Source organism: Equus przewalskii, chromosome 19 (assembly GCF_037783145.1).
Source record: "Equus przewalskii isolate Varuska chromosome 19, EquPr2, whole genome shotgun sequence".
Taxonomy (NCBI): Eukaryota; Metazoa; Chordata; class Mammalia; order Perissodactyla; family Equidae; genus Equus; species Equus przewalskii.
In genome coordinates, this window is record NC_091849.1 from 34,778,894 (window position 1) to 34,802,300 (window position 23,407).

Genomic DNA, 23,407 nt, shown 5'->3' on the forward strand with positions numbered 1-23,407 from the left:
AAACTACAAGCAAAACTGCCCAGCCTTTGCCCTAGAAGGAGATGGTATTGTAGTGGACAGAAAACAAACCTGCCCCCTGCTCTAGACAGAGACACTCTACTTCCAAGACTGCTTGATGTACAAACATCCCTGAAAGATAGTTCAGAACAAAGGCGTGTGTGTTGTGGAACTCAAGGGCAGGCCAGGCCAGGGCACTGTGAGCAGTGACCACAGGCTCTGTAGTCAAGCCCAGGTCCGCAAGGGACCTCTGAGAGGACCAGGCCCCACAGCATCGGGCCCCTCTCTCATTTTCCTGGAATCAGGGAAACCCCAGATTCTTCCATAAGCCAATGTAATGGGGAGAGAGACAGAGTAACAGCCGCTCTTGGTTTCCTGCCAGCCAGGTAGGTAGTGGCTCCAAGCCAATTTTAAGTTTATTTAGAAAAATACCGAAATGTGACAGTTCTCAGGCCCAGGTGTTTTGGAGACAGTCCTCTCCCTCTCTGAGGCCCCCTCAGTGGCCCACCCATCACCCCTCTCAGCTCCAGCCCCATCCCAAGTCCCTGGCCTAATTCTACCCAAGACAGTACTGGCAGAGTGAGGGGATATTACACATCTTTACCCCATCTCACCCTAAAAGGATTCTAAGTGACCCCCAAAATACAGACAACACAAGACTTTTTAAATCAAATAAGATGCAAAATTAGGGTAAAGTGAAAATAAAGGTAGGAAAGACAAAGAGAAACCAGGAATAAGTTTAGCAGCCACAACATGGCCTTCCTCGTGCAGCCTGTTACTCCAGGTGTCTCTGGATTGGGCTCTGAGTTGCCTGGTGGCCAGGACAAAAAGGGAAGTTACAGCATCAGAGGATCCAAAACATAAATGCAGACACTTGTTCAGAAGGAAGCTGGCTATTTCAGCACTAACATGGGAGAGAGATTTCTCCCCCTGGTCCTCTTCGAGAGCACACCCTGTCACGCAGTAAAAGCGTCCTCAACAGTATCCTTCCCCAGATACGGCCCTACGTCTGCCATGACGCCCCCCCACAGCATCCTTCCTGCAGGACACACACATCCCACACTTCAATTCAATTAGGGAAATTCTAGGGGCAAAAAGCCCCACGGGCTTCTCAGCAGTCTCTCAGAAAGATCAAAAGAGGTCAGATTTGGTGACCAGGGCCTCACCTGCTGACCTGACTTGCTGAGACCTGCGCTGGCCTCATTACTAGAAACTTGTGCCTATGCTGGAGTTCCCTCACTGGCCCCAGTCTAATGACTTGGCCCGCATCCTGTAGCCTCGGCCCAAGGCCTGTCTGGCTTCCCCTCCCACACCTGTGGCAGACATCATTAATCCATTTCAGCACTGGTCCTCAGGCCCGGTCCAGACTCAGATGGAAAGATCACTGTGACGATGTTTGCCATCCAGGTAATCCACAAAAGATATCCAGAACTCTTAGACATCAGAAGAAAAAGATAAACAACCTAAACTAAAACTAAAAAGAAAACTGGGCAAAGGACCTGCACAGGGCATGGCCAATATACAAGAAAAGCTGTCTTGTCTTACTAGTAATTTGGGAAATGCAAATTAAACCAAGAATGCACTACCATTTCACAGCCAACAGACTGGCAAAAATTAACACCTCATGGGAGCGTGTGAAGAGATGGGAGCTGCATAGGTTGCTCGTGGGAGTGTAAATTGGTGTTACCACTTTGGAGAACAATTTGACAATTCTTAGAAAAGCTGAAGATGCATAAACATTATGACCCAGAATTTCTATTTCCAGCTGACAACTGTAGAGAAACCCTTCTGTGTGTGTCCAGGGAGACGCGTTCAAGAAGGTTCTCTGTGGTGTTCATCATAGTCATGAAATATTACAAGCAGCTACTCTTAGCAGGAGGGTAGATAAACTGTTCATCAAAAAATAAAAGATACAAAGAGATTACAACGAGTGGATTCTATTTACATAGATCAGCACTGACAGAGCTCAAAAGCACGTTAACATGAAGCAATTTGCAAAATGATGTGTAACATTATGGTACCATTTGTGTAGGATTTTAGAACACAAAACAATATCATATATTGTTTATGGATATACCTATTTGGTAAAAGCTTTAAAATGTGTGACAATGAAAAAATACTTCAGGGGAGGGAGAAAGAGGGAGGCCAAGGGTGCGCTTTAATTCTTTGACTTTTTTTTTGGTAAATATATATATATATGATCTGAAAAAAAATGAGCCAAAATATTTAAAACGAAATAAACTTGTTGGAGGGTTATAGGTATTTGTTATAGCATTTTCTGTGCTTTTCTATATGCTTCAAGTATTTTAAAATTTGTAATTAAAAGTAAGACAACAAAGAGTGCTATGACCATGCAGTGATGCCAGGCGGGGCAGGGGAGAGGCGAGGAGACGTCACCATTTCCCATCCTGCCTGGAATCCCAGTTTCTCTGACCACTGCCCCTTGTAGCGTCCCAAGGACTCAGACGCCCCCACCCGACCATGGGCCTTGCTGGCACTGCCCGGATCCCTGGAGGTCCCCTGCCCCTGGTTTCCTGCTGGAACAGCTGCCTCCTCGCCCACCCCCCCCCATGTGTACACCTCCTGGATGCACAGCCCAGATGGCCGCCCATCACTCGTCACCCAGGGTCGAGCTGAGGACATGGGATGTAGAGCCAGAAGACCTGGGTTCACACAGTAGTTCTGCACATCTTGGCTGTGTGACCCTGGACAAGTCACTTTACTTCATGTTAAGGATACAGAACAATAGGAAAGAAGGAACCTGGGTCCCTCACGATTGTGGAGCTGACTTGCCAGCCCTGGCCTGCTCACCTCTAGTCTCATTGACACTTGAGAGAAAGAAATTGCATCTTGTCTAAGCCACTATTATCTTAGGGATTCACTGAGATAACATCTGCTCTTCCCAGAATGCCCTGTCCGCCCATCCACCCACCCCCCCCAACATTATCTAAAGCTTTGCTTCTCCAAGTGTGGACCATGGACCAGCAGCATTGACCTCAGCTGGGATCTTGTTAGAGCTGCAGCATCTCAGGCAAGCCTCCAGGGACGCGTGCGCACACTGGAATGGGAGAAGCCCTGCTCTAGGCCTAGGATACAAGAGGGACTTCTGTGTGGCCCTGGGATTGCCAAATCTATAAAACTGGGAAAATCAGTTACTGAGTACCCCTTTGTTCCAAAGTTGTTCCCCGGGCAAACAGGCCTGCTCCAGTCACTCCCACCAGCCCCCCGGAGCCTCCGTGAGAGGACCGTGGGCACAGGGGGAGCTCATGAGCAAAGGGACAGTGTTGTGGCTTCTCCCTTTCAGCACCCCCCACCCCGACTCCGGCCCCCGCGCCTCCCAGGCCAATCAAGGAGGGCTCCAAGGTGGTCTGGGAGGGATGCCTGCAAAAAGGGGAACCCAGCGAGTGTCTCATCCCCTGAATGGGCGGCTCCGTGGCCTCCAAGTGACCTTCCCCCGAACCACTGAACAGTCCATTCCTCCAGGAGGACGTCAGGGGACAAAAGTCTTCTCTCCTAAGGGTGCAGTTATGGTCCCAGACAAGAGAGCGTCACGTATGGAGGTATGTGGGGCAACTTCTGGTTCAAACTGACTCCACTTCAACTACAGAAGGCTGACGGATCGCCTATCAAACACACATCGTCCGTTGGCTTTAACCATTAAAGGGCGCTCTCTGGAGATAAGAACGCAGGCCTCCCCTCCTCGCCCTATTGCTGACGCCCTATCGCTGACACCCACATTAGACCTTTCCCAATGTCAGGGGCATGTCAACCTGCCAATCTGCAGGTGACGACCTCTTTGAAACTTTGATGACTATGTATCCTGGGCGTGTCTAATGTATGTCCTTTGTTCTAAAAAGGCACAAGACTACTGAAAACCATGCTGCTCCAGAACGCAGGTTTCCTGTCTTTGTGGAAACTGCCCTCTGGGGTTATAATCCTCACCCTGGCTCAAGTAAGACTCACCTTCTCTCTCTTATCTGGAGAATGGTTCTTGGTTATTCTGTGTCAACAGCCACCAAGACTGCAATGTCCCAGGGGGCACGACCCTGTCCTGGGGAACGTGCGAGCTTGCCCCAGGGGAGCTACTGGGCTCCCCACTGCCTGGCTCCTGACAGAGGGGTGCCTTCTCCTGTGGCTCCTCCCAACCCCGGCGCCTGTGCAGGGCTCTGCTGGGTTCCTGCATCCACTCATGGGAAACACCCATATCTGCCAAGTGGCAGCAGGCAGGCTGCCCCTTCTCTGCCTGCCCTCCCTCTCCAATTTTTTTCTCCTCCTGCTCAAACTGAGGACCCTTTCAGGAAAGTCCACATCCAAATTGTAGGAAGGAGAGAGCAGAAAAGCCAGATAACAGAAGGGAGGAAATTATTCAATCATAATAGCCAAAAAGTGGAAACAACTCAAATGTCCATCAACTGATGGATGGATAAATAAAATGTGATATAGCCATACAGTGGAATATTATTCAGCCATAAAAAGAAATGAAATATTGACACTGCTACAATATGGATGAACCTTTAAAGGGATTCTGAGCACAATTTCCATTGTGTTGGGGGGCTCCCCACACCACTGTCGAATGGAGTCACTCGTGCTAAGCCCACCGACACTTAATCCCTTTGATTTACTGCAGCGTCAGCCTCTCCCAAAGTGGAATTTTAAACCAATCGGTCTGGAATTTCCCTACCATCCCTCGTGGGGTGATCTGCATAAGACCCCCGCCCTTCACCCTAAGGGAAGGTGACCTGGCCTGAAGCAATCCTTTCTTTCTTTTGCTAATAACTTGCTTGGGCCGCCCAGCTTCTGGCTATAAAAACCTTCCCTTTTGTAGGACTCCCAGCACCCTTTGGATGCTGCCTGTTCATGAATCATTGAACAAAGCCAATTAGATCTTCAGATTTACTCAGCTGAATTTTGTTTCTTAACACCACAAGACAGCAATTCTCCAACACCAGCTGGGTGTCCTACAATTCAACTCAGTTCCGACGCCATCCACTTGGAGACACATCGGATCCCACAGGTCAAGGGCTCGGTCTGCAGACTCCCTCCCCCGCCCTCAGACGCCAGTTGCAAGTCCAGGCTTTTACCTGTGCTTCTGACTGACCAGCCACAGAGGGGAGGCTCCCACAGCCCCCTCCTTAGACTTCAGAGGCCAAAGGAGGTCCAGGTTGTCACCTGTGCTTCTGACCAACCAGCCGTAAATCAGAGGTTCCCACGACCCCCTCCTTGGGATGGATTAATTTGGTAGAGCAGCTCACAGAACTCAGGAAACCTGTTTACTCACTCGGTTACCGGTTTATTGCCAAGGATATTAAAGGATATGAATCAACAGCCAGATGAAGAGATACACAGAGCAGAGAGAGGCATGTGGGAAGGAGCAAGGAGCTTCCATGCCTTCCCCAAGCCGGCCACTCTTCCCACATCTCCACGTGTTCCCCAGCCCAGAAGCCCCCCAAACGCTGTCCTTTTGGGTTTTTATGGAGGCTTCATTACACAGGCATGACTGATTAAATGACGGGCCATTGCTGATGGAACTCAATCTCCAGCCCCTGTCCCCTCCCCAGGGGTTAGGGGGAGGTGGGACTGGAAGTTCCAACCCTCCAATCACAGAGTTGGCTCCACTGGCATCCAGCCCCCATCCTTATTCCAAGTCACCTCATTAACATAACAGAAGACACCCTTATCGCCCTCAACGCTGGGGAAACGCCAAGGGTTTTAGGAACACTGGGCCAGAAATGGGGTGGATGAAGTATAAACGTGTATTTTTTATTATAAATCATAGTATCACAACCTTGCAAACACGATAAGTGAAAGAAGCCAGACACAGAAGCCCACATACTGCATGGTCACATTTACATGAAATGTCCAGAATAAACAAATCTATAGAAACAGAAAGTAGATTCATGGTTTCCGGGGCCGAGGGAAACGCAGGGATTGGGAGGGGTGATGACGGAGGTGTGGGGTTTCTTTTTCAGGTAATGAAAATGTCCTGAAATTGATCCTGGTGATGGTTGCACAACTCCATGAATGAACATCTAAAAGCCATTGAACTGTCCACTTTCCATGGGTGAAGTGTATGGTATGCGATTATATCTCAACAAAGCTGTTTGGTTTTGTTTAAAAGCGAGCATTCAACAACATCTCTCTGAGCGAAGGACAAGAGTCTCCAGATTAAAATGGCCCGTCAGGAGCCGACACAACGGATAAAAATAGACCCTCAGCAGAGCCCGTTATCATGAAATTTCCAACACAGGAATTCTACAGGCTTCCAAAGAAGAAAAAAATAGGTCACATTTTTCCTAAAAAGGGCCAGGAACTAGAATGGCTTCCGAATGCTCAACAGCAGCATTTAGAAACAAGACAACGCACCATCGCTTCAACATTCTGAGGGAGTGATTTCCCACCTGGAACTCGACAGCCAGCCAAGCAGCCGTCAAATGTGAGGGCGAGCTGAAGACACTGCGGACCTGCCCTGTCTTGACAGGTTCCCACCCCCACCACCCCCCACCCCCACCCCCACCCCCACCAGCCCTTCTCAGAAAACGAGAGAACGTGTCCCACCAACAGGAAGGAGTGAACCAAGTGTTACTGAACCAAAGCGGGTTCCATCAGTCTCCACCAGAAGTGGTCGTCTCACAAAGGAGGTGTATTTGCAGCAAATAGGAAACTGTGAGCAATCACTTCTACAGTCATGGCGTCCCTTAACAGAGGGAAGCAGGGGCCTTTTATTTCGGATGGGGATGAATATTCAAAAGGGAGAGGTGGGTATTCGCTTGTGCAGACTCTGTTGGAAACGTGCTTCCACATACACTGCAGGTGATGGTAATAAGGCCTCAGCTCCTCCTGGAGAGACCTTAGCGTTAAAAATAAGGCCGAGGGGGCCGGCTCCGTGGCCGAGTGGTTAAGTTCGCGAGCTCTGCTGCGGCAGCCCAGGGTTGGGATCCTGGGCGCGGACATGGCACCGCTCGTCAGGCCACATTGAGGCGGCATCCCACATCCCACAACTAGAAGGACCTGCAACTAAGATATACAACTATGTACTGGGAGGTTTGGGAAATAAAGCAGAAAAAAAAAAAATAAGGCCGAGGTCATATGCACAGCTCTCATGGCGAGGCTTGGTCTGGTTCAGGGTGGTTGGTGACTGCATCTCCTTAACATAACCAAAGGAAAAAAAAAATTTCAAAAAACAGTTATTTGCTTCCAAACCCACCCTTGAGCTCCTTAGAGCAATTATTCGGTGACACAAGGACCATGTGGGGTACAAGAAAGAGGGATCCTCGACAGCAGAGGGGAAAGGACTCTGGGGAGGGTGGAGAACCAAGAGCCTGGGGTTACAGCCAGGCATTGGGCAGAGAGGGCAGCCAGACACGAGAGACGCCTCTGCTGTCTTTTAAAATAAGTAAAATATATAGTCTATACGCCCCTAGATCAAATAGCAAGTGCTGATTGCAGAAAACACGATGTACAAAAAAGGGCGGCCTGGCCCCACTCCCACCTGCTCTCAGTCATTTGATGCTGAGGTTCCCTCGCCCTGCACGCTCGGCCGCCTGGGTCGGTGGGGGCCCTCACGCTTCCACCCTCTCCTGCAAGCCAGGGGTGACCACTGGGAACTGAGCAGCAGAAATCCAGAGGAGCCCGCTCTCCCATGCACGTTCCTGCTCGACACCCAGACGAAGGCCTTGCCACGGGCGCACAGGGGGCCCTGAGTTTTCAGGACTCATTTGCGACCTTACACACCGACTTCTCTAGAGGGGCTCCTGTCTCCTCTCCAAAAAGCTGACGGCAGACTGTGACCAGAGGCTCTGCTCAGTTGACCTCCCTGACAATACAAGACACTTCTCTACAGGTGGACTCGGACTTCTACCCAGTTTCTATACCGACCTCCTTTTTCATTCACTTATGATGCGGGCTTGGTGAACCAAGGAGTCGAGAGAAAAATTTCTTGGACTCTGAAGTTCTGGCAGTAGTGCTCTTTATTCAGAGAACAGCATGGAGTAGCATGGGGACAGGACCCACGGGCACTGAAGAGCTGCAACGGGTTGAGGGTAGGGCTAAATTTATAAGGCATAGGTGTTGATGCAAATGCTCCATAACCAATCTATAAATCACAATTGGGGTGAGTTCCTTATGAGCCAAAGTGAGGATTATAGCCTGGGAAGGCCTTAGAAGGTGTTCCAGACTTCTCTCCTGGGTTTCTTCTTTTGGGTTTCAGCACAGTCTTATATCTTTTTAGAACAAAGAAGATACATTAAACACATCCAGGACACATTTTCAAAGAAGTATTCAGTTGCAAATTAGCAGGTCAATGTGACCCTGATGCAAGGAAAGGGATTAATCCAGGTGTTACCCATAGGGTGTTGTTACCAACAGGGCATAGGAGGGGAGGATGCATGCTCTCTCTCAAGAGAGTCCTCACTTTAATGGAAACGCAGATGTACAATGTATGTTTGATAGGCCCTAAGTCAGGCTGTCTAGTTCAAGCCGAATCAGTTTTGAACTCGAATAGTTACCCCATATACCTCACTATGTGAAAATCTCTTCTTATAGGTATGTGAGTTATTTCTTTACAAGACAAAGGAAAGATCATGCAAAAAAGCTGCTAAAATGGTATCAGTGCAGGTGGGGTCTGGTTATCGGGTGGAATCAGTGCGGATCAGGTCAGGACGTCCTGTGCTTCCCGGAGGATGATCCAGATAGGTATGCAGACCAGGGGGCCTCGGGCTTCTCCCCCTGGGGCAGCCTTGATCCTCATCAATTTATATGTAAATCATTCTGATAAAATTTACCAATTTTTCTTTTGGTTGAGGAAGAAAAAAAAGAGTGGAGAGAAAAGTGTACCCCAAAGGCATGAAGTCACAGAAGCCCGTGTGCAAAGGAGTACCGGTGGTGCTCCTAAAACTGAAAGTTTGGGGCAGGAAGTCAAGCTAGTGAGGCGGCTAGAGGGCTGAGCTGTGGACCCAGCCAAGGGCTGGGACTTCAGCCTGCAGACCGACAGACGCCCACACCCTCTCCAAAAGTCATTCCCGACTGCCCTCTCCCTCTGGCGGGGACTGGAGCAGCCCTGGGCACTGCTGGTGAGGGTCCTGGGCATCCTGGGGAGTCCTGTGAAGCCCAACCTCCGTCGCTGCTGCCCGCCACCCCTGGCTGCCAGGCCTGGTGGTGTCTCAGGGCAATGGTTAGACACTGCATTGCTGACACCTAAGCTGCCTCGGAGCTGGACGCCCCAGAGATGAGCAGGCCTGGCCCAGGAAGCTTGTCTGTTCCACGGTCACACTCGGCGTTCCCGGTCCTGGACAGGAGTCCAGGCCTGGGCTATGTCCCCAGCTCTCTCCATCAGTCCTTAATGATCGGGAGAAAGTGGACAATGGCTCAAGCCATCACCACACCGGCTATCTCGCCTGAGCCATAGATGAACGTCTGAAAACGTTGTGGGATTCAACTCGCGGCAAATAAGAGCCATAATGTGGATACTGGGGTGTTTCTCCCAGAGTCCCACAAAGCGTCCTCACCCCCATCCCTGCCTCCCTGGGCTGAATGCCCCTTAGTCTTCCTTCCCCACTTTTCTGCTCGCCAAAGCCCTCTGGGGGCCCTCAGAGCCTTGGTTTCCCCTCGAAAGACAGGACCAGGCTTGAGGGTTCCTCGCAGCGTCACAGCCCAGGATCCAAATTGTCCCAAACCCAGGCCTCGCGCCCCGCGCCCCGCGCCTGCAGCCCCTTTCCGAGCAGGCGCGGCCACGCCGGCCATGACCAGGAGGTGGCGCCAGGAGACCGCCTGAGACGCCCAAACCCAGAGCCATCCGGGCTACACGTCCCCTCCTCGCTGCCAGTCGCCCCTGTCGCAGCGCAGTCCCGCCTCGGCCCCGCCCGCACCGGGGCCCGAGTTCACGGGGGGTAGGCTGGCGGGCAGCGGCCGGGAAGGGGTGGGGGCGGCGGGGCGGCCCCGGGACGTCCTCGTGGAAGGAGCCTAGGGACCACCTCGGGCCAGGGCGACCTGGAGACTGGACCGCACCAGCACGATCCGGGGCCTGGAGGCGCCCCCATCAGGTGTGCAGCCCACCCTCCCTGCAGGGCCCATGACGGCGAACCTCGCTCCTCCTGGGTTGCCGAAGGGAGGGGGAGGGAAGAACACCGAAGAGAAGGAGAAAGGACACGGCCTCCTGTGCCCAGCGCTGGGCCGGCCTTTGGCAGTATTCCTAACCTTCCCCGGACGCTCCCGTCCCCGGCCATCCTCCCCGGCTGCAGGGATTCCGGGCCTCGCCCAGGCTGCGCGGCTCTCCGTGGTGGGAGCTCACACCTCCCCCCGCCCGCCACCCCAGGCCTCCCCGTCCACACCTGGGCGCTCAGCCCCATGGACTGCAGAGGGCGGACCACGGTCTTCGCCCCCAGTCAGCCCAGGCGCGGCGAGTCTAACTGAAGCCTGAGGAGGCTGGGTCCCAGGACAGCACCCCCGCCAGTCCCACCCCGAACTGGAGTCACCTCCCCTGCACGCTGCACCCCCTGGGCAGAGAAGCAACAGGAGTGGATAGAATAAAGCTGGTTCTGCACTTACAGGCTGTGTCATCTTGAGCTGGTCATCCAACCTTTCTGGCTTTCAGGGTCCTGTCTGTGATTTTTTTTTCTTTTTTTTTGGAGGAAGATTAGCCCTGAGCCAACTGCCGCCAATCCTCCTCTTTTTGCTGAGGAAGACTGGCCCTGAGCTAACATGCGTGCCCATCTTCCTCTACTTTATATGTGGGACGCCTACCACAGCATGGCTTGACAAACGGTGCCATGTCTGCACCGGGGATCTGAACTGGTGAACCCCAGGCCGCCAAAGCGGAACGTGTGCACTTAACTGTTGGGCCACCGGGCTGGCCCTTTTTTCTCTTTTTTCAAGATTGGCACCTGAGCTAACAATTGTTGCCAATATTTTTTTTCTTTCTGCTTTTCCTCCCCACATCCCCTAGTACGTAGTTATATATATATTTTTAGCTGTGGGTCCTTCTAGTTGTGGCATGTGGGACGCCACCTCAGCGTGGCCTGACGAGTGGTGCCATGTCCGCGCCCAGGATCCCAACTGGTAAAACTCTAGGCCGCCTAAGCAAGCATGTGAACTTAAGCACTCGGCCCCGGGGTGGTCACCCTGTCTGTGAAATGAGCGTGCTCATACTGCCTCTGGAGAGTTGCCGTGACCATCAGAAACCACACACACGCAAGAAAATTCCTGCCGGTGTGGTAGGATGCTCAGGAATCCCTGGCTGTTGAATGAGTATTTATTGACTCCTGCTTTGTGCCAGGCCCTCCGGCGGGATGCCTGGGACCCCGGAGATGAATGAGATGTACCCGTGGTCCCATGTAAATGCCTGTCGGGGAAGATGAAATTCACGTTGTCTTCTCGAGATCCCACAGGAGAGGGAGATGTGGTTTGAGCCAAGAGAACCACTCAGGCTTCAAGTAGGGGCGGCGTTTTCCTGACATTGAATGTGGCGGCATTCAAAGATTTGTGACATTTCAGACGAAACGTGCTGCAGATAATGGTGACTTAGCTACCCTTTATTGAGTGCACACTCCACGCCAGGGTCTTCACCTGTATTCATTCAACAAATACATATTGAGGTCTAGTGGGTGACAGGTACTCTGCCGGGAGCTGGGGTACTGCCACGAACAGGACAGTGACCGTCCGCACGGAGCAGACAGGCTAGTGGGGAACTGACGACAAGGAAGTCATGACACAGACACCCTCTAACTGAGGAAAGTTCCTCAAAGGGAACTGTAGGGCGGGTGGGCGAGGGTGGGCTGGGAGCATCTGCCGGATGCAGGCCAACCAGAGGCGGCGGCGGCAGCAACAAATGCTAAAATACCAAGAACCCACTCAAAGTCAGTCTGCTTTTTATTATCACTACGTACCAGCAATTCTAAACAATGTCGTCCCGCTAAAATTCTTTTGTTGGTTTAAGGCCTCAACAATTGTTTCACTTACTGTTGACTTTTAGTAACATATATGTAAGTTTCAAATTAGCACATTTTTATTACTTATCCTTTAAGAAGCAATGTATTCTATTTGGAAATTAACTGAGAGAATTCCCAGTCATTTAGCCACTGCCGACCCTCGGGGACCCACTACCGGTGGTGATGTGGAGGCTCGCTTTGGGGGAAAGCTGGGTCTCAAATCCCTGTTGTACTGTCCTTGGTTTATTGTGGGTTTTTGTGGGGGTTTTTTTGAGGAAGATTAGCCCTGAGCTAACAGCTGCCGCCAATCCTCCTCTTTTTGCTGAGGAAGCCTGGTCCTGAGCTAACATCCGTGCCCATCTTCCTCTACTTTATATGTGGGACGCCTACCACAGCATGGCGTGCCAAGTGGTGCCATGTCTGTACCCGGGATCTGAACTGGCGAACCCCAGGCCGCCAAGAAGCCGAATGTGCAACCTTAACTGCTGTGCCACCGGGGCGGCCCCATGTCCTTGGTTTAAACACTGGGTTTGAAATAAACAGTGGTAGGATAGTTCTGTGTGACCATTTGGAGTTTTTATTTGTTTAAAAATTTTCAACTGGGAAGATATTTGACAGCTGCTAGAATCCATCCCAAAGAAACAGACACGGACTAGAACGGCAGTTTCTGAAACTGATTGTGAAAGGGATTTTTTCTGAATTTCTGCCAAACTTATCCTTATGTTTAAGGATTTCCTTAACAATTTCTCAGTCTATTGCTACATGTGGGGAAAAAACATTTCCAAATTAAAAATTAATAAAAAATATTCTTTGGCCAATTACGATTAAAGATAAATTGACAAATCCACCTAAGCTATTTCTTGAGCATAAATATGAGAAAATTATTTTGATGAAGGCATTGACAATTTGCAGAAGGTGGAAAACAGAAAGTGTAGTGTTATTACTCATTACTGCAATAGCTGTAGATGCACAGTTTTCCCATTTCTCAAAAAATGCATTAATGTAATTAAAAAGTATTAATCCATGACTTTTATTTCTTTTGTAATATTTGTTTTACTTTATTTTTTACTGTGATGATTAGATATCTGAAATTCAGTGAGAGAAGATTTTCGCTCCATTGTTTATTGGCCATCATTACTCTTCATGTCATGATGATTATTGAAAGCAATGTCCAGAGGAGGATATTTTAAAATAACTCTCTGCTCTCGGAATTGAATACTCTAGGTATGCCACTGCAGTCAGGGAAGGCTTCTTGGAGTAAGCAGCCTCGCAGCTGAGGCTTCAAGGGTGAGCAGGAGATGGCCAGGAAAAGAGGGTGGGAAGGGTGCTCCAGGTAGAGGAGAGCATGTGCAAAGGCCCTGAGTCAAGGCAGAGCTTGGTGTGTAGGAGAAACAACGTCAGCACTGTGGGTAGAGCAGAGTAAGCACAGGGAAGGGCCACAGGCTGAGACTCCAGAGGGCAGCAGAGGCCATGTGATTGGGGTGGGATTTGGTTGGACTGTGAGAAAACCAAAAATAAGTTTATTTCTGTTTCTCATAAGAAAGGCCCAAAAGTAGGGCCGGCCCCATGGCCGAGTGGTTAGGTTCGCGCGCTCTGCTTCGGCAGGCAGCCTAGGGTTTCACCAGTTCGAATCCTGGGCATGGACGTGACACCACTCATCAAGCCAGGCTGAGGCGGTGTCCCACATACCACAACTAGAAGGACCCACAACTGAAAAATACACAACTATGTACCAGGGGGCTTTGGGAGAAAAAGGAAAAATAAAATCTTAAAAAAAAAAAAAAAAAAAAGAAAGGCCCAAAAGTAAGCAGGTGATCTAGGGCAGGTGTGTGCATCACAGTGTCAGGGACCAGTCTCCTTCTGTCTTCTTGCTCTGCCAGCCTCAGCACTGGCTGGGCCTCATGGTCCAACATGGCTGCTTGAGTGTCAGCCATCACACCTGCATTCTTGTCAGCAGGAAAGAGGAAGGGACAAAGGAAGTCCCACCCCACCCCCATGTGAGAACACACCACTTCCGCCTGGATCCATCTGACCAGGATTTAGTCATGTGGCCCCACCTAGCTACAAAGAAGGCTGGGAAATGGAGTCCACTTAAGTGGCCTTGTGACCAGCTACAATAAAGGGGTTCTCTTTCTAAAGAAAAAAAAAAAGGATAATGGGGGAGGGGCAACTATCTCTGCCTTGAAAAGAATTTTGGTCTTTATCTGAAAAGCAACGGTGAGTCACTGAAGGTTTTAAGAACAAGAATACTGACGGGGCTGGCCCTGTGGCTGAATGGTTAAGTTCACACACTCTGCTTCCACGGCCCAGGGTTTGCTGGTTCAGATACTGGGTGCAGACCTACATACCCCTCATTGAGCCATGCTGTGGCAGCATCCTACATACAAAGTAGAGGAAGATGGGCACAGATGTCAGCTCAGGGCCCATCTTCCTCATGAAAAAAAAAAAGAATAAGAATAGTGTGATCATGCCTCCACGTTAAGATGGTAAGCAATGGCTGGGCAAGCTGGCGTGGCTTCAGAGAGGCAGGAGGAGGCTCCAGCAGTGATCTGGGCAGGGCGGTATGGAGGTGGAGTGGATGCGGAAGGAGAGATAGAGGCAGGTATCAAAGATGCCAAGACTGCTAGCTGGAGCGCAGACAGCTTCTGAGACTGGCCAGAGTGGAGGAGAAGCAAGTCTGCGGGTGACATCACGAGTTGTATAGGACTTGTGATGTCCGAGAGACCAGTGAAACACCCAGGCAGGGGTGTCAGCAGGCAGCTGGGTACACGCGTCCAGAGCACAGAGAGGGGAGGGGGGGTCACGGTGAGGAGGGATGTTCAGCACCATGGGTCAGCGGAACAGACATGATGCCAGTGAGAGGGCCGGGCTGGGGGCTCCCGCAGGGACGGGGGGGAGAGAAGGTGGGGAAGGAGACAGAAAGGGAGACCGAAGAGCGGAGGGACCGGGGCGAGGAGGACGCTCGGAAGCCCAGGGAACTGAGTGTTTTGAGGAGGAGGCGGCCTCCCCCGACGTGCGCTGACCCTGCGGTGGGAAGACGATGGGAAAACCTGAAGCCAGGAGTCACCCGCCCTGACACCTCCCTCTGTGCGCTCGATTCCTCAGCTGTCAAATGGGTTCAAGGCACCAAGCCTCTTATGCAGACACCGCTGTTGCCTCTCCAGCACCGTTCCTCCTGATCCCCTAACAGAAGCCCGGTGTCGTTGGAGTGACTATGGCAGAGACTGCCAATTGCCCCAATATCCATTCTCCTCCTTCCATAGAAATGGAACTTTCAGCTGAGCACCTGACTGTCTCACTAAAGACTACATTTCCCAGCCTCCTTTGCAGTGATGTGTGGTCATGTGACAACAGTGGTTGGCGTTAAAGGAGAGGAACCCTGAGCTTAGGGAAGCTGAGTCTTTCACAATGGGAACTAAGCAAAGCTGCCCTTTGATCTGGGGGAAAACACCATCGTCTAAGGCTGCTCACCATCCAAACCTCCTCGAGAGATGTGCAGAAGCATGAGAGACCCAAGGAGAATTAACTGTCGCCCAGCATTGCATTAATATTGGATTTCAAATGAGCAGTGGTGTAATTATGGCCGCTGAGACATGAGGATGGATTGTTGGCAGCTTCCAGGAGAGTTCTTCTCTTCTCCTTTCACTGTCCAATGTCATGTCTACACGTGATGCTTGGGGACAAGCAGCTATCTTGTGACCATGAGGAAAAACATGGCTGACCCCTTGGCAATGGCAGAGATGAAGGCTGAAAACAATCTCGGTCCTTGATGATGCCTCTCAATTAACCAGCACTGGAACCACTTCCCCTCTGGCCACCTTGTCACAGGAGAGCAGAATCTTCCTCCTGTCGAAGCCGTTCAAGTGAGGTGTCGGGTGGAGGCCGCCTGCCCCTTGCTCCCGTCCAGCACACCTCTCTCCCTCCTGGAAGTGCTGTGACACCATCTGGTGCAAAAGCCCCAGGCGGATGTGCTTCGCCGCAAGACGGAGCTGGCCTGATCAGGGGGATGGGGTGAAGTAGCTCAGTTAGGGGTTTTCCTCATCCCAAACCGCAGATAATAATAGCACCTTGCCTGCCTAACAGCACAGGGCTGAACAATTGGCTTATCGGGGTCTCTTCCAGCTCTGAGCTCACGCCACCCCAGCACAGCTGCTCCACATTCCATGGGAGCAGGCTCCAGGGAGGGCCCTGCCTTTCTCCTGGGGTAATACATGGGCGAGGGGGACCGGGGAGGCCATCGCCCCTCAGGCTCCATGGGAGCCTCACATTCGCCACTGTGGGAAGCCCCAGCAGGGCCCTGGGGACAGCCCTCAGAGGGGTAAGTTTAGACAAGGTGAGGCTGCACAGCTTCGGGGGCAGGTTACTCCCCAAAGTACCACCAGGGGGTGACTTGGGGGTTGGGGGGGACCTGAGGAGGAGCAAAGCCTGGTGACATGCTCGGTGGTTTCAAGATGGTTTGTCAGATCAGTTCTTCAGGACTAACCGGCTGCTCATCACCCACCCACGGGACACGCAGGTGCAGACGCGAACAGGAGCTTTCTGGAGACGCTGGCTCCTGAGCGGGACATGGTTCTAATGGGGAGGTTTCTGGCACCTTGAACGTGCTGGTGGGGGAGGGTATTTGGGGCAAAGTTCTCAGACCTCAAATCCTCAAATGACCCTCCTCCCAGTCGCATTCAAAAGCAACTATTGAGCAGATAGAGTGTGCGGATGAAAAACACACAACTGCCACCCACGGCTGGCTGGACACCCGGAGGGGCAGGGGTACCACGCGCCCCTCAGCTCAGGCTCACTTCCTCCGGGCAGCCTTCCCGGAGCAGCGCCCTCCTCTCCCCGCTGCCCCCTGCCCCCCCCCCCCCATGCCCTCCCACCTCAGCTGAGCTAGCCACCGCCAGGGCTGCGCCCAGCACGAGGCTGGGCACAAGTGCAAGGAACAAGCACTGAGGGGCACGCAGCGCCCTGGGGTTACAGGAGGGCGGGGCCCTCTGGGAGATCCCACGGGGAAAGAAACAAGCGGAAGGAAGGGCTGGGCGTGGGGATGCCTGTCAGGGGGCGGGAGGGGGTGCGGGAGGCCAGCAGCCAGGCTGGAGAGGGCGGCGGGATTCAGAGCAGGCTTTGAAGGGCCGGCGGTGGGGCTGCAGGCAAGGGGAAGCCCCTGGAGAGTTCTGAGCAGGAAATGAACCATCGTAAAGCTTTATTTGAGCAATTATGATGTGCCAGGCACCAGCTTAGGCGTTTTACATGTACTTCCTCTTTTCACCCTCAGATGACCCTAGAAGATGGATGTTAGCATCGTGTGATGGCTGAGGAGACTGAGGCACCACCACGACCCAGAGGCAAAGCTGGGGGCGACTTGACCCTCAGTGTCTGCTCCTCGCCCACCCAGGGCTAACATCTAAGGAGCGCTCACTGTGGGCCACATGCCTATAGGCAGCATTTCTCTTAGTCATCCCAACTGCCTTTGCTGAGACTTACCAGCATCGGCCACTATGCCACACTTTCTCTCCCCTCCACCCCAAGTAGTGGCATCAATATTACTCAGGTAAAACTTCCAGCACTGGCGGGCACAGGGCAGGCTGTCAGCGCGGGGCGCAGCCAGGGGCGTGAACCTTGCAAGCGGTTCCACCAGCCCCGTCAAGCCTTCTGTGACTGCAGCCTGGCCAGCGTCCTACCAGCTCCCTCATGACAGGCCCCAAGCTAGAACCCCCAGCTCAGCAGCTCCCAGACCCCTGACGCCCGCTCGCTCGAGGAGTTTGGGAGTAATTTCTTGCTTATCAGTAGATACCTAATACCCTCTCCAGTCGGGGTCCTGCCCCTGCTGGCTGTGTGACTGGGGGCATCTGTACCTCTCTGGGCACATCTGTTTTCTCCAACTCAGACCATCCTGCTGAACTCCGTATCGTTGCGATCAGCAGCCCCCATTAAGGTCCCTCGGGCCCGGGACCTTGGCGTGTCCCAGACAAATGTCTCTTAAATCCACTTCCCACTGCGGTTCGGCCCTCGTCTCTCCTTTCAGTTACTGAAACAGCCTCATCGATGATTCTCCCGCCTTGTGTAGCATAAGGCTGCAAATAACAAACCCCAAATACCAGTGGAGTACTCTAGACGGAGGTGTATTTCCCCGTCTTATTCAAGAAGTGCAGAGGCAGTCCCCGGGTGGCAGTGTTCCACGGTGCCGGGAGCCCAGGCGCTCTCGGTCTGCTTGCTCTGCAGCAGGCAGCTTTCATTCCTAAGGTTTCCTCATGGTCTGAAATACTGCTTGTGCACTATGGAAAACAGTGTGGAGATTTCTCAAAAAATTAAAAATAGAAATACCATATGATCCAGCAATCCTACCCCTGGGTATTTATCCAAAGAATGTGAAACCAACAATACACAGGGATCTATGCACCCGTATGTTCACTGCAGCGTTATTCACAATAGCCAGGATGTGGAAGCAACCCAAGTGCCCAGTCACTGCTGACTGGATAAGGAAGATGTGGTATATATATACAATGGAATACTACTCAGCCATAAAAAGACAAAATCATCCCATTTGGATGGATGGACCTGCAGGGTATTAGGTTAAGTGAAATAAGCCAGACAGAGAAAGACAAACACCATATGATTTCGCTCATATGTGGAAGATAAACAAACACATGGATAAAGAGAACAGATTAGTGGTTACCAGAAGGGAAGGGGGGTGGCAAAAATGGTAAAGAGGCACATATATATGGTGATGGATAAAAAACAGACTATTGGGGGGGCCGGCACTCCACTTTGGCAGCCCAGGTTCATGGGTTCAGATCCTGGGCACCAACCTACACCACTCGTCAGCCACACTGTGGCAGCAACCCACATGTAAAAAGTAGAAGATTGGCAAGAGATGTTAGCCCAGGGCTAATCTTCCCCAGCAAAACAAACAAACAAACAAAAAACCAAAACTAGACTATTAGGGGTAAGCACAATGCAGTCTATACAGAAACTGATATATAATAATGTACATCTGAAGTTACACAATGTTATAAACCAGTACGACCTCAATAAAGTAATTTTAAAAAATAGAATAAAATAGCTGCTTATGCTCCAGCCATCACATCCACATTCTAGCCATTAGAAAGGAGTAACCAGAGAAAAAGAAAACATCCCTTCCCTTTAAAAAACTTTTGCTTATTTTCCATTGACCACGTCTAACAAGGGAGACAAGGAAACAGTCTATGTTGAGGGTCACCACGTGCTCAGCTAAAAATACAGAAGTTTAGGAATCAGGAGGAAGGGGAGATCAGGCACGTGGGACAACAAGCATCCTTTGCAGCCCCCTCCATGCTGCTGCCCAGGAACAGGGTTTTATCGTTGCCTTTGTTGGTTTGTTCTCCAGTATAACATAGCAAAGAACGCTGAAGCTCGGAGACAGGTCACAGGGAGATGATGGCTGTGCCAGGAGCAGACCCTGAACCTCAGTCCCTCTCCACTCTGGCCTCCCTCCAAGCGGGTATTATTCCACACTCGGGGAAACGAAACAAACCAACATACAACACAAGAGCCTTCCAGTTGTGACCTAAGTTACAAAAGAAATTGAAAACAAATATCTATAGTTACAGCTTCTGAAATCACAAAGAAGGGTGACCTCATGTTTCAAGAAGGCAAACTCTTTCCTGGTTCAATTCTTGGAATCAGGAAAAATTATTACACTTTCTTTCCTCTTCAGGTTCTGTGCCTGGAACCTATAGGATAGAGGCCATTTTCTTCCCTGTAAATATACAGATTTTACTGTTAGGTGATTGCAGTGAGAAACAAAGATGGAATATGTTTGAGCTGCTTAGTTTTTTAAAGATGACATAACGTGAAAGAAATGGACCGAAATTTAAGGTTTGGCCTTTAGGACATATGCAGAATGTTAACAGTGCTGGGAGGGAGTAAGGGGTCTTCTCCTGCGGGGTTACGTATTTCTGTACCATTTGAACCTTACAATAAGCATGGATTGCACACGTAAGCGAATAAAAGACATTTAAAATAAATAAAATATAGCCTATACTCTCCCTAAATAAAATGATATGTGCTTACTATAGAAAATACAGAAATGTACAAAAAGACAATTTTAATTACTCACAATTTCACCCTTCAGAGAGATCCCCACCGTTAATATTTTGGTATGATGCCTTCGATCTTCTTCATACACATGTACATTTAGATAGACAGATAGATTTTAAAATCAAACTTAGGGTCATTCTGGATATCGTCTTTTCCAAAACTTTATTATGAACAACTTCAGACAGCAAAGCTGAATCCCTAAATCCCCCATCGACAGTATACGATACTTGCTTTATCATACAGCTACCCAACTGGAGACGGTTGTTTTCTTTTCATTATCATACAGTAATGGCGATCTCTTTTGGCATGCAGTTCCATGAATTTTACACGTATTGACGCACGATCAGGATTCAGAACAGATCCACCATCCCCCTCAGCTCCATCGTGCCAGCACTGGAAGGCACACCTCCCCCGACCCCTACACCCTGGGAACACTGATCTGTTCTCATGGCCACTGGTTTTGTCTTTTCTAGAATGTCATATAAATTGGGCCACGCAGGAGGTAACCTTTGGAGGCTGGCTTCTTCCACCCACGTCGCTGTGCGCCTCCCGAGCGCGTGCCTTCTGACTACTGAGGAGTAAGGCGTCCGTGGTACAGCTGCCCCACAGCCCGCTTACCCGCTCACCCAGGTTTGGGGGATTGTGAACAGAGGCACCGTCAGCATTCCTGCACAGCTGTTTGTGGGGATGCAAGTTTTCCTTTCTCTGGGGTGAGCATCTAGGAGTGGGCTTGCTGCGTCCCTGTGACTTTAGTTTGCACCTGCCCCGAGGCTAACGATGGCTAGCGTCTCTGCTGGTGCTTATCTGCCACCTGTATATCCCCTTGGGTGGTGTCTGTTCAACTCCTGCCCGTTTTAAAATTGGTTGGTCGTTTTCTTACTGTTGAGTTTTAAGAGTTTTTTTTATGTATTCTGGGAACAGGTCTGTTGTCAAATATGTGATTTGTATGTAATGTCTCTCAGCCCATAACTTGTCTTTTCATTCTCTTAACATCGTCTTTCACAGAGCAAGAGGTTTTGATTTTGAAAAAGTCCAATGTATCAATTTTTTCTTTCATGGATCCTAGTTTTAGCGTCCTGTTTAATAACTCTTTGACTCACCCCAGGTCGTGAAGATTTTCTCCCATGCTCTCTTCTAGACCTTTTATAGTTTCAGGTTTTACACTTAGGTCTATGATTCATTTTGAGTTAATTTCAGTACAACGTGTGAGGTTTAGGACAAGGTTCATGTTTTTTGCACAGAGGTGCCAGCTGTTCCAGCACCATTGGCTCGAAAGACTATCCTTTCTCCGTTGAATCGCTTCTGCTCCTTTGTCAAAATCAATTGGCCACATTTGCGTGCGTCTATTTCTGGACTCCATTCTGTTCCTTGATCTGAGTCCCTTCCTCTGACAGTGCCACACTCTGATGACTGGTCCAAATCCTGTTGTTTTAGGTCCTAAACTCAGATCACATAATTCCTCCAACTTTATTCTTCTTTTTCAAAATTGTTTTAGCTGTTCTAGTTTCTTTGCCTTTCCATATAAATTCTAGATCAGCTTGTCTATAGCTACAAAAACTCCTGCTGGGATTTGATTGGAATTATGTTAAATCTATAGATCAGTTTTATGGGTTGAACTGTGTCCCCAAAAAGATATGTTTTAGTCCTAACCTGCGCCCAATACTAGACCTCAGAACGTGACTTTATTTGGAAATAGGCCCATCGTAGATGGACTTAGTTAGGATGAGGTCAGAGTGGAGTAGGGTGGGTCCTTAACCCAACATGACCCAGGTCCCTCTCACAGAAGAGACACAGACACTCAGGGAGAATGCCACGTGACGACGGCACCAAGGCAGACATGGAGGTGCTGCAGCACAAGCCAGGGGACACCAAGGACTGTGTGCTGGCCACCAGAAGCCAGAAGAGGCGGGAAGGAGCCTCCCCTAGAGGCTTCGGAGGGAGCGCGGCCCCGCTGACACCCTGATTTCCGACCTCTGGCCTCCAGAACCAGGAGACGACACGGTTTGAGGTACTTGGTTACCGCAGCCCCAGGTAACTAACACAGTGAGTTTGGGGAGAAATGACATCATTTCGATGCTGAGTCTTCCAACCCAGGAACATGGTAGGTTTGTCCATTTATTTAGATCTTTGATTTCATTCATCAACATTTTGTTTTCAGCATAGACATTCTGTGAATGTTTTGTTAGATTTATACCCAAGTATCTCTCTTCTTTCTTTCTGGAGCTATTATAAATAGTACTGTTTTTTTAATTTGTCTCCCACTGTTCATTGCTAGCATATAGACAGACGACTGATGTCTGTGTCTTAATCTCGTACCTCGTGGCCACAATGGACTCAGTCATTACGTCTCAGAGTGATAGGAGTCCTTAGCCTTTCTGATGCCATTTACTCTCTTTGAAAAAAACAAGTTAATCACTACAAAACATTCCATGATACTCCACTCTTAATTTATTTTACCCATTCCCTTCCATCGGACATTTACGTTTCGTTTTATTATTATCACTATTATTATTAAGGATGGAAATGAGTTTCAGATTCTGGGACGTAAATCTCTCACCCCTTTTCTCATTATGTCAGAGGAGCGATTCCTAGAAATGGGATTAGCAGGTCAAAGGGCTGAGCCCTCCTAAGGACTACACGTGGCTCAGCGGCTTTCCAGAAAGGTCAGTCCAGCTCATTCCTGAGAGCCGCAGGCGAGAGCACTCAGGGCGCTGAGACGGTGACAGCGCTGGGCACCATCATTTTAAAGCTCTTTACCATGTGATAGGAGAAAACCAGTGTCTCCCTTGCATTTTAAAGCAATCCTTTCTAAAATGCCCACCTGTCTCACCCCTGCTCCAAACCTCCCCTGGCTCCCTATCACCTTCAGAATAAAGTCCATGCCCCTGGCGGGCAGCCGGGCACCCCAATACCAGCTCCGGTTTACTCCCTTCACTCTCAAATTCCACTGCTTCCTTTCCCCTACCCCGTACCAGGCCCTACAGCATGGCCGGTTATTTCTGAAACCCACCACAAGAGCTCCTTCCTATCCAAGGCTCTGCCCATGCTGTCTACACTGCCTGGAATGCAGGATGCTCACCCTGCCTGCCCCTCCTCAAGGGACCCAAAGGGGTACCTAGGAAGGGGTGAGAGTGGCAGATCTGGAGCTAGACTGACGGTGTTCCAGCCCAGCTCTGCTGTGTGGCCGTGGGAAAGTTACTCAACCTCTCTGCGCCTCCGTTACCACAACTGTAAAATGGCAATAAGGATAGCAGCCACCTGATAGGGTTGTCGTGAGGATTAAAGGAATTAAGAAGCATATGTTAAAGTATATATGAACTGTGTCTGGCAGTCGGGAAATATTAACACATTTTAGCTACTATTGTTATTATTGTCATTCACAGCTGCCCCTCTGACCTGGCCTGTCACACGGAGGAAAC

The 23,407-nt window shown here is 50.4% G+C and overlaps 1 long non-coding RNA gene across 1 annotated transcript; it reads left to right on the forward strand.

Annotated features, from left to right (window-relative positions):
* Positions 1–9,867: 9,867 nt before the first annotated feature.
* LOC139077302 (uncharacterized) lies at positions 9,868–10,538 on the forward strand. Its single transcript, XR_011529696.1, has 2 exons — positions 9,868–10,034; positions 10,307–10,538. It is a non-coding gene; the product is annotated as an uncharacterized lncRNA (long non-coding RNA).
* Positions 10,539–23,407: the final 12,869 nt, after the last annotated feature.